Consider the following 11,233-nt stretch of genomic DNA (forward strand, 5'->3'; position numbering starts at 1 on the left):
TGAGCCCAACTCATTACTTAGATGAACATGTGAGGATCTTGGATAATATTAGCTTTTTTTAAAAAAGTAAAAAATACCCCAAACTCTCTACCCTTTGTGGTTGTGAAGAAAAGCTTAAAGACAGATGTAACTGTTACCTACTGGCTTACAAACCTGAAACCAAGGGCTACAACTGGATAATCTTTTAAAGACATTTCATGAGTGTTAAGCTAAGCATCTTTTTTTTTTTTTGAGCCTTTAATGTTTTTTCCCATCCTTGGAGTTAGCAGTACTGCTCCCAGGACCGATGTACTTTGTATCTTCCAGGTGAGTCTCTTACGTCTTTCCTGGTTTTAACTGTCAAAGGAAAGATTATCTGCTCTATTCTACTTCTCATTCTCTCTTCCTGGGTCAGACTGTGTGAAATGCCAGCATGCGGTACAGGTACTTCTCCATACGTTTCTGAAGGATGCCTGCTTTCAGCCGGGTTGGGAAGATACGGATCTGAATGAGGACGTATAGAGTGCTTTCTCAGGGCTTGAGTTCAAAGAGTTACTGGTTGACTTTGCTCTAGCCGTATGATTATTCTGCTATATCTGTGCCAGATAACTCCACACGTGGCCACTCTCTTCTGAAACAAAATGGACTTTATCACTATATTGTTAGCCTGCTTTGGAAACCACAGCAGTATCAGTGAATTTCCCTGTGTGCACAGAAAGAAAGGTCAGTCATCACTATTCTTAGAAAATATAGCTCATTCTGCATTAGCCTTCGGGAATAATGCAAGAATGATTTTTATATCTAAAATATTGTCTAAAAAAGTCATTCTTCTCAATAGGGCATTATCATGTGGAGTCTAACGTGAGATGGCTAAGGACCCATGGATCCTGCCTCTGAACTGGGCGTTCAGCTAGATGGGTCCCTAGAAACCCTGTGAGTCTAGTGCAAATATTTATTGCAGCCCTGTAAGCAGGGTGGCAGTGGACATCAGTAGAAATGCCTCACTGGGGAGAGCAGATGGAAATTCAGTAGAAAGAGAAACATTGCCATTTTGAAGCACGCCACTAACCAGTCCACTAGCCACCTGTCCTTGTCACGGACTTCTCTGAGAGAGCCTTGTGCTAATACATTACTGCTCTCACCTGCATTAGCTCTGCCTATTTGCACCCCTGCCCCTAAATACTGCAAGCCCCAGGGGTTGGATGCGTATGACTGAAGTCCAGTAACGCCTCTGCTCCCTACTGTTCACCCTGTCCCTCGCCAATATGAAATCTTCTCTTTTAATAGCTGCTGCCTCTAGGGATGACTGACAACTCCCCACGGACTAATTCAGTTTCTCTGGGCTGCTGTCCTGTGCGCACTTCTCCCCGACATTGCACGTGGAGGGGGAGAGCTCTAAAGCAGTGTTCAAAGGGGTGTTAAACAACAGTGCCAAGACATGTTTAGTTATATTAATCAGATCATCTCATCTGATTGCATGCTTTCCCTCCACCCTCTCCTGTGGAGAGTTTGCATTTTGATTAGCAGGAACCACCACAACTTCACTTTGAACCAAAGAAGGTGCTGATCCTCTCAAATCATTGCAAGGTGCCTGGCTCTGGATAATGTAGAGCATTGGTCTTGGGCAGTGTATCTGGGTTGGATGGATGTGTAGCTGTTTTTTCCCCCCCCAAAAGATGTTTGATCATCCTTTGGTCAATGAACATCACTGAGTTACAGGTGCTCATTATCTCTGTGAATTAAGCCATTAAGTTTTCACTTACTGGAAACTATCCTCTAGAGGTAGTTGAACGGCTTATTGGGTGAGCAGAGCCATCTTTCCTATTTGTGAAAGCTGGGCTTGGAACACAAGTTTTGCACTTTTATCCATTTGGAGGTTTACCCTTGTACCTTTGGGGGTTACATTTTCAAAAAGTATTGGGATAAGTCTTCATTATTAGCTTCCATCAGTCCCATTTGGAATGTGCCATTTGATCTGTGCAGTTGTCCTGAATAAATTGCTTTCAATTCCACCCCAAATTCCATTGAGCAGAGGAATTAATTTGTTTTAAGCAAACTGCAGTCACAGACTCAAAAGCCACTTGATGTGAATAATGCTACCCATGAAACAGAACATTTTCCAGACATGGGCATATCACTATGCCTCCTGAAGCCATTGAAATATTGTTCCCCATAATGTACATTCCCCAAGTCTTGAGGCACACACCTTGTATCTCAGCGCTCCCTCCGACAATCTTGGGCAAACATACTTCAGCACAATGCAAACAGCCCCATGGCTAGTCATTCAACTCTGAGTTGGGGGATGAGGCAAGTTGTGCCGGTTTCAGTTCATTCTGCACAGACTAGCTCTGGGGCTTGTGGAACAAAGTCCAAATATCAATGCATTGCACAGATTTCCCACTTCCCCAGCCCCTAAGATGAGCCTGGTCTGCAGTCGTGGCCAGACTGCGTAAAGTAGCAAACTCTCCGGCCCTCCTCCCTCCTGCACTCCCTGCCTATACTCTTCCATGGAGCTGCTTCCTTCAGCTTATCCCAGTTGCCTCTCAGGTGGTTTTCCCACAGACCTGAAATGTTGGTGGGCTTGACAGCAAGGACTCTGAATAGCTGCTGCAGTTCTGTTCCGGGTAGTGATTAACTCAGAATTAGCCAAATATACTTTTTTTTTCCCTTAAAAAGTTGTCAGGAGGCTGAGCATTGTGAGAAGTAACTGCAGGAAGCGCCTGCAACAGCTGAAGCCATGGGCCCTTATCTAGCAGCCTTGTCCAAGGAACTGCAGGCGAGAGAAGAGACCCTCCATGCAAAGACCTAGGAAGGTGTACGGAAGATTCCTCGGAGAAGGAATGGGGCCAAGGGCCAAAGAGGTACTTTTTCAAGTCTGGGGAGGGGTGGAAGTGGCAGTGAGTCACAAGGAGTTGTAAAGATAGGGCCCAGGGAAGTGAGGGTACAGAAGCTTGGACAGACACAGAGCCATGGACAGGAGCAACAGGGCAGCTTGAAGCAACTTCAGAAGAACTCACCCATGTTCACGAAGGTGAATCATAGAAAATGAGGACTGGCAGGGACCCCAGGAGGTCACATCTAGTCCAACCCCCTGCTCCAAGCAGGACCAACCCCAACTCCATCATCCCAGCTAAGGCTTGGTCTACCCGGGTCTTCAAGACCTCCAAGGATGGAGACTCCACCACCTCTCTGGGAAGCCTGTCCCAGTGCTTCACCACCCTCCTCGTGAGAGAGTTTTTCCTAATATCCAACCTCAACTTCCCTTGCTGAAAGTGAGATTCAGAGCGAAGGGGTCACAACACTGCCTGGCAAGCCCAGGCTTGCTGAAACTGTGACACCGCTCCAGTGCTAACCTCACCTTTGCCTTCCAGAAGGGCACGAACCGTCTCAGTTACATCAGCAGAAAGCAGGAGTGACTCTTCTGCGTGCTCTGGCGTTATGCCACAGTAAAAATAGTACGAGACTGGAATTGAGCCCTGTACCCTGTGTTGCGTACACTGGAGTACAATCTGGCCTCATGAACATTTTAAGGGAGGAAAAATACACTGCTTTTCTTTTAAAGGGCACTTGCAGTTACAGAAGTGAGTGTGCCCACCAGTCTGCTCTATCTTTGCATATTTGGAGTCCATCTGCTTACTTTAATGACAAATATAATTGTCTCGTCTTCACTCCCATTAGCTCTGTACGAGCCATGGCAGCTATTAGAGGGAGCTAACTTCTGTTGTGGCGTATGTATATTTGGAATAATTGCTAAGTCCCTACTCAAAACGATTATTGCTGGCAAGTCCGAAAAGAAAGCAGCTTGACTGAAATTCCAGTGTGGTCTTGAAAAGCACGCCGTTAGATAAACCGCCTCTTCTTCCTCCCCCCGCTTTGTAAATTGATCATCTTGTCTCTCAGTGGCTTGTAGAGACAATAAATGTTGTCTCCTGATACTCCATCCTGGATTATTTTCCCTGTGCAGATTTGTTACATAAAGCAGCAATATTTTATTCTTCGACAATGGTTATTTTTATTTACTTCCTTCTTTGCCTAACAATGCAGCTGTATGCAACAGAGCAAAGGTGGGCCTGATGGTACCACTGTCTAATCTGAGCAGCTCTAATTATGCATTTATGAACACCAACGCATCACATTCTGTTTAGTGCTTCTCATTAAAACCCTCCCTGAGGCCAGACCCAGTGAGAACTCAAGGCACAAAGCCCTTGAAAGCAGGAAGCCTTAAATTCGGTGACACTTTTTCCTACGTCAGTAGTTTAGGGGAGCGACGTGGAGATATTGGAAAGTAGGAGTATCATAGGTCTAACCCATGGAAGAGTAACAGTTTGCTTTTTGTGCGGGTGGGGAAGGGTGAGAGGTGAACTAACTTATCTAAATGAAAGTGACAGAAGATAAGAGGCCATTGGGCTTTGCCCAGGCATATCAGTTAGATTGCTTTAACTAAACCAGGCTTGATAGCTGGTTGTGTTTACCCAGTGCTATCTCCTACATGGAGGTGATCCAACTTCACAACAGATTTTCATTTGCACAGAGCAAAGTGATATGAACCGTGTTTAAACTAATTTAAGAGCATCCACGCAGGGTTTTGCAATCTAACCAGGGTGCCTTTAGGAGCAGTTTGGGTTGAAATGTGCTTCCTGGCTTTGTCGTGGGCTGAGTGGGGTCCTGATATCCGCGCCACACTCAACGCCCTGTCCAAATGGTCCTGTTTCACTTCAGTTTTAGACCCTCTCCTTTCACAGTGAGGGCTCCCCAGTGTCACAGCCAGGCTAAGCTGGATTTGAAACAGCGACACTGGACAGGTGCGGGGGGAGGTTCATACATCTTTGCTAATCCCCTGAGCCATCTCAACTCTCTACTGCACTAGTGAATCCGGTATCACAGATCTGAATGTAGCCAATGCAGCAAAATGCAATTACTATTTATCGGTGAACTTGCACTAAAGAAGATTGAAGAGATTTAGGTATCTGGATGCAATTTTCTATTTTAACAACCATTTAAAATGTGGTTTAAACTGCATTATAAAGCACTCACCAGAGATGACGGACTGCAGAGGTTGTGTTTGAGACCATATTTGATTTATTTTTGTTAAGGGCAGGTGGTTTCCACTGGGGTTTTTTATTGCTGTATTTCTTCATAGAGCAATATTGGGGTAGGTGATGGAATCTTTTATCGCGATTTTTTAAAGTTACAGAACAAAGTCTGTGTCCTGTGAGTCAGCAAATGCATTTGAGAGCCAGCTGTACACATAACAACGTCTCAGCCTATCTGTTATGACAACCTAAAGCAGGAACAGAGTGACAAAATCCTAATATGGGGAGATGGGGATCTGCAGGTATTTTAGACACAACTCTCCAGATGCCATTGGTGTCCTTGGTAGGCTAGAAACGTGCAGCCATTAACACTGGTCAAAAATGCTAAATATTTTCCATTAAAAATCCTAAATGAAATAAAATGAGCTGAAGTGTGAAGTGAGTTCTACCTAGGTCTCACCCTGCCCCCACTAACCTCGCCCCCAAAAAGGGGAAGCTTTAAAACTACCATTATTATTGAGTGACTTTGTTGACCACAAGTGAAATTTGTGCCCAATATCCTTTTGTTCCTTTGAGATGCCTTCCTTCTCAAAAGGGCTTGAAGAGTAATATTGAGATAGATCAGATACTGAGTAAAATATTGGTACAGCACCTGCTGCAATCAGAGACACACGTCTTCCTCAGCACATTCATGGTGGGAGATGGGAGGGTGCCCGTTAGAATAGACTGGTCCAGCAAAGCTTCCTGTCCTAAGGGGCATGCACCCGATCTGCTTTCGGGAGGCAAGATGGGCATGTGATGACAGCAACTGATGGTCTGAAATCTGCTGTCTGTTCTTCCTTAAAAAAAAGAAAGAAAAAATAGCATGAAATATGCTCCATAATCATACAGGGTGAGTATGACCTGGATGCAGATGTCTGAGCACAAGGCTGTCCCTAAATGGGGAGGCAAGGGGGCTGTTATGGGAACCTAGACACGTGTGCGGACCCTAGGCTCTGTCCCAGTCTTTTAAATGAAAAAGAGCTGTATAAGTACAGGGCTTTTGTCCATTGGTCTGTATGCAAGTGACTCTTGTCTCCAAAACCATAGAATCGTAGGCTGGAAGTGACCTCAGCCGGGCATCTAGACGTCTGCCCAACAGCCTGCCCAAGGCAGCAGCATCCCTGACTCGGCCATCCAGCCAAGTGTCTAAACTTGAGGTATTGCTCAGAAAATGCCAAGCCCTTGGCTTTCACTCAGGTGTTTCATTACATAAACATACTACAGCAATTCTTCTGTTGCAAAGAACCCAGAAAGACCAAAGCAGGTCAAAATATTTCAATATTCCTATTTGAAGCCTCTGGGTTTGCACACCCAGCAGGGTTAATATTGTGCAGCACCTCTTAGCACTGTTAAAAAGGACATCAGGGGACCCTGGGGTGCTATAGTACCTGGCTTGAGAACTACTGGTCTAAACTTGTCTTAAAAATGTCTGAGGATGGACATTTCACATCTCTTCTGGGCAGCCTGTTCCAATGCTCAATCATAATGAGGAAGTTCTTCCTAAAAGCCAGCTTAATTTTTCCTTGCAGCAATTTTCGGCCATTGCTGCATATCCTGTCTCCTGCCACCCCCGAGAATAGCTTATCCCACTATCTTTATTAACCAACCTTCAAGTATTTGAAGACTGCCATCAAATCCCTATCTCAGTCTCATCCAGACTAAATAACTGTTGTTTCAACCTTTCCTCATAAGTAGATTTGGCAGAATTCAAATTTTATTTTATTAAATAATTTTGACGGTAAATATGAATGTTTAGCTTTAAGCATTTGTTTCAGTTTTTATCATTTTAAACTTTCGGGATTGCACAAAGTAAGTGGTGTGGGGAGCAGACAATTTAGTAATGACAGCATACTGTTAAAAGCTTTATAAAATCACATATTAAAATATTAAAAGTAAATATCTGTGAATCAATAAATCATCCCTGCTTTAAATCATTCTGGTTATTCATCAGGAAAGAGCAAGGTTGGCAGGGACCAGAAGAGGAGGGCAGTGGCACTCCCACAGCTCTGGGATCACAGGGAGAGGTGGCAGCTGGCCTGGGCAGGACCCTTGAATACCCTCCTCCCTCCCACCTTCCCTTTGGGCTTCCAGTAGGGGTTGTTTAAATAGCCTGTTATCTCCCTCCAGCTCCTGTGAATGAGCAGCTAATTAGACTCATAGAATCACAGAAAATGAGGGTGGAAGGGACCTCAGGGGGTCACATCTAGTCCAACCCCCTGCTCCAAGCAGGACCAGCCCCAAATACATCATCGCAGACAAGGCTTGGTGTACCTGGGTCTTCAAAACCTCCAAGGAGGGAGACTGCACCACCTCTCTGGGTGACCTGTTCCAGTGCTTCACTACCTTCCTCGGGAGAAAGTTTTTCCTAATATCCAACCTCAACTTCCCTTGCTGCAGCTTGAGCCCATTGCTCCTTGTCCTGTCATCTGCCCCCACCGAGACCAGTCCAGCTCCAGCCTCTTTGCAGCCCCCCGGCAGGGAGTTGGAGGCTGCTATCAAATAGAGTTGTGTGAAGCTTCGGTCCCTGATTTGATTTGGCCCAATTCAGTGGCTGAATCTCTGAATCCGAATCGAATCAAAGGACTCTTTAATCTCTCCGAATCAAATCAGAACCCCTGAAGTCGAATCGGAGAGATTCGGGCAGATTTGGTGATTCAGACATAGACGCAGCTTTAAATGTTTTTTCTCCATAGCTCTAGGTAGCAGGCGGCTCGTGAATGCTGCGATGCTGGGGCAGATGAAGCATCCCACAGGAGCACGGGGGGGGGGTCCCCAGCGCGCTCCGCAGCAGATGCAGAAGTAGACCAGAAGCACTTCTGGGTCCACTGGGAGTGTGCAGGACCCCCCCTCCCCCCTGGCTCGGTAACTGGTGCCTCCTGGGTCTGGGGGAGCACCCAGGGTCCCCTTGCGGCTGATCGCCGACCTGGAGGGGGCACCGGGGGTCCCACCTGCATGCTCCCTGGCAGACCCACAAGTACTTCCGGTTCACTTCTGGGTTTGCCGCCGAGCATGCTGAAGAGCCCCCCATGCTGCTGTGGGACGCTCCATGCGCCCCAGCACCGCAGCGATCACAAGCCGTGCCTGCCACCTGGAGTATGTAGAAAAAACTTTTAAAGATGTGCCTGTGTCCAAATAGCTGATTTGCCGAATCACCATCAAATCTTCAGATTCAGATTTGGCTGAATTGAATTGGAGAAAGTGATCCAAATCAACGGATCAAATCACTGGCCCATTTTGCACAGCCCTACTATCAAATCCCACCTTGGTCCTCTCTTCTCCAGACTGAATAAGCCCAGTTCCCTCAGCCTCTCCTCACCAGTCCTGTCCCCAGCCCACAAATTATTTTCATTGCCCTCCCCTGGACTCTCTGTAACTTGTCCACATCCTTTCTGTCCACAGCTGGACACAGGACTCCAGATGTGGCCTCCCCAGTGCTGAATAGAGGGGAAGAATCACTGCCCATAATCTGCTGGCAACACTCTTGCTTCTCCCAATGCAACCCAGGATGCCGGTAGCCTTCATGGCTTCACGGGCACACTGCTGGCTCCTATTCAGCTTCTTGCCCCCTGTCCCCCCAGGTCCTTTTCTGCAGAGCTGCTGCCCAGCCCGTCAGCCCCAGTCTGCACCGGTGCAGGGGATTGCTCCGTCCTAAGTGCAGGACTTTGCACTTGTCCTTGTTGAACCTCCTGAGATTCCTTGTGGCCCAATCCTCCCATTTGTCCAGGTCACTCTGAATCGTAGCCCTGCCCTCCAGCGTATCTACTACTCCCCCCAGCTTGCTGTCATTTGCAGACTTGCTGTGAGGGTGCATCCATCCCGTCTTCCAGGTGATTGATGAAAACACTGAATAAAACCGGCCCCAGGACCGATCGCTGGAGCACTCCACTTGATACCGGCTGCCTACTAGACATCGAGCCATTGACTACTACTTCCTGAGGCCGATGCTCCAGCCAGTCTTCTGTCCACCTTACAGTCCATTCATGCCGCCTGTACTTCCTTAGCTCACCTGGAAGAGCATTGTGGGAGACCGTATCAAAAGCCTTGCTAAAGTCAAAGTCCATCACATCCCCCGGTCTCCCCTCATCCACAGAGCCAGTTGCCTCATCATGAAGGCAGTCAGGTTGGTCAGGCATGACTTCCCCTGGTGCATCCATGCTGACTGCTCCTGATCGCTTCTCCTCCTCCAGGTGTTTAGAAATGGATTCCTTGAGGATCTGCTCCATGATTTTTCCAGGGACTGAGGTTTGTCTGACTGGTCTGTAGTTCCCTGGATCCTCCTCCTTCCCTTTCTTGCAGATGGGCATGATGTTTGCCCTTTTCCAGTCATCTGAGACCTCTCTTGATCACCATGAGTTTCCATAGATGATGGCCAACGGCTCTGCAATCTCATCAGCCAACTCCCTCAGCCCCCTCGGGTGCATCCCATCTGGCCCCATGGACTTGTACACGTCCAGCTTTTCTAAATAGACCCTGCCCTGTTCTTTCACCACTGAGGGCTGTTCGCGTCCTCCCCAAACTGTGCTGCCCGGCGCAGTAGTCTGGGAGCTGACCTTGTCTGTGAAGACCGAGCTAAAGGCACTGAGCTCTTCAGTCTTTTCTGCCTCCTCTGTCTCAAGGTTGTTGTGCCCCCCCCCGCCCCGTTCAGGAAGGGATGCACACTTTCCCTGATCCTCCTCTTGTTAACAACATACTTGTAGAAACCCTTCTGTTACCCTTCACACCCCTTGCTAGCTGCCTCTCCAATTTTACTTTGGCTTTCCTCATTTCATCTCTGTATACCTGAGCAATGCTCTTATACTCCTCCCTTGTCATCTCTCCAAGTTTCCACTTCTTACAAGCTCCCTTTTGTGTTTTAGTTTCCTGAAGAGTTCCTAGGTAAGCCAAGCTGGCTAGTCTTCCTGGGCATTAGGTTGGTTTGTTTCTATGCCTTCAGTAAGGTCTCTTTAAAATACAACCCATCTTCTCTACATCCTCCATTACTTGGTCACCTTCTGCAGTCAGGCAGGGAACTATACTTTGTTTTGCCTTCCTCTTACTCCTGACATACTTGTGAAATTCTTTTTTTTCAATTGCCTGTTACATCCCTTCCTAGTTGCAACTTTAATTGTGCCTTGGCCTTCCTGATATTCTCCCAGCATGCCTGCATGGTGCTCTCATACTTGTCCATGGTAGTATGGCAACGTTTTTCCACATTTTGTAGGATTCGTTTTTTTAGTTTTCACTCATTGAAGGGATCGCTGTTTAACCAGGCTGGTCTCCTACTACACTTCCTATTCTTTCAATCACATTGGGATAGCTTACTCCTGTTCCCTTAATCGGGTCTCAAAGTACAGCTCTCCTGGACTCCTTTGCCCACCATTGCCTCCCAAGTAATCCTGCCCAGCACTTCCCTGAGTTTCTTCAAGTCAGCTCTTCCGAAGTCCAGTGTCTTTATTCTGTTGCTCTCCTCCTTTTTTCATTAGGATTATCTAACCTAAACCTGTCCTCCCGCAGCTTGTGGCCATTGCTCCTGGTGACTCCAAGGGGGGCCCTGGGGAACAGACTTCCCCAAGTCCCTGCTGCTGGCCCCTGATAAGGTTGTAGGCAGCCACAAGATCGCCCCTCAGTCTCCTCTTGCAGAGACTGAAGAGGTTCAAATCCCTCAGCCTCTCCTCATAGGGCTGGTCACGGAGGCCCCAACCATGCGAGTGGCCTCCTCTGGACCCGCTCTAGGTTCCCCACATCCCTCTTGAAGTGCAGCGCCCAGGACTGGACACAGGACTCCAGCTGCGGTCAGCACTTCCTGGAAGTGGGGTTACAAAGATGTAAAGATCCAGTGTGGACTTAGCTGTGCTGATAGGAGAGGGCTCATCTCAGCTTAGTCCGTGTCATTCATGGAGGTGGTACAGGTAATCCAGCAGAAACCCCCCTTTTGTCGGTATATGCTACGTCTGCACTGCGGTGTGGCTGGGCCAGTTATGCTGATGCTGCTATAGGGACAGCAGTTCCAAATGTACAACGGTTGGGATCTGGGAACAGAAGTTGAGCCCCTGCTACATTTCCCCATCTGTTAAAGAGGCAGAATAACCCTTGCCCACCTTGGCAATGCTTGTTGCAGTCTAGTTTCATAGTTTCATAGCAGCTAGGGTCAGGAGGGACTTGATCAGATCATCTAGCCTGAGCCCCTGCCGCAGGCAAGA

At 47.5% G+C, this 11,233-nt stretch overlaps 1 long non-coding RNA gene across 1 annotated transcript in view; it reads right to left on the minus strand.

The window, feature by feature from the left end:
* LOC109288116 overlaps positions 1 to 8,382 on the minus strand; it is an 11,580-nt gene extending 3,198 nt beyond the window's left edge. Inside the window, exon 1 of the long non-coding RNA XR_002095067.1 lies at positions 8,316 to 8,382. This is a non-coding gene — a long non-coding RNA (uncharacterized LOC109288116). The remainder of the gene's footprint in view (positions 1 to 8,315) is intronic.
* Between the last annotated feature and the right edge of the window lie 2,851 nt (positions 8,383 to 11,233).

Source organism: Gavialis gangeticus, unplaced genomic scaffold, assembly GCF_001723915.1.
Source record: "Gavialis gangeticus isolate Ggan-Ray unplaced genomic scaffold, GavGan_comp1, whole genome shotgun sequence".
NCBI lineage: Eukaryota > Metazoa > Chordata > Crocodylia > Gavialidae > Gavialis > Gavialis gangeticus.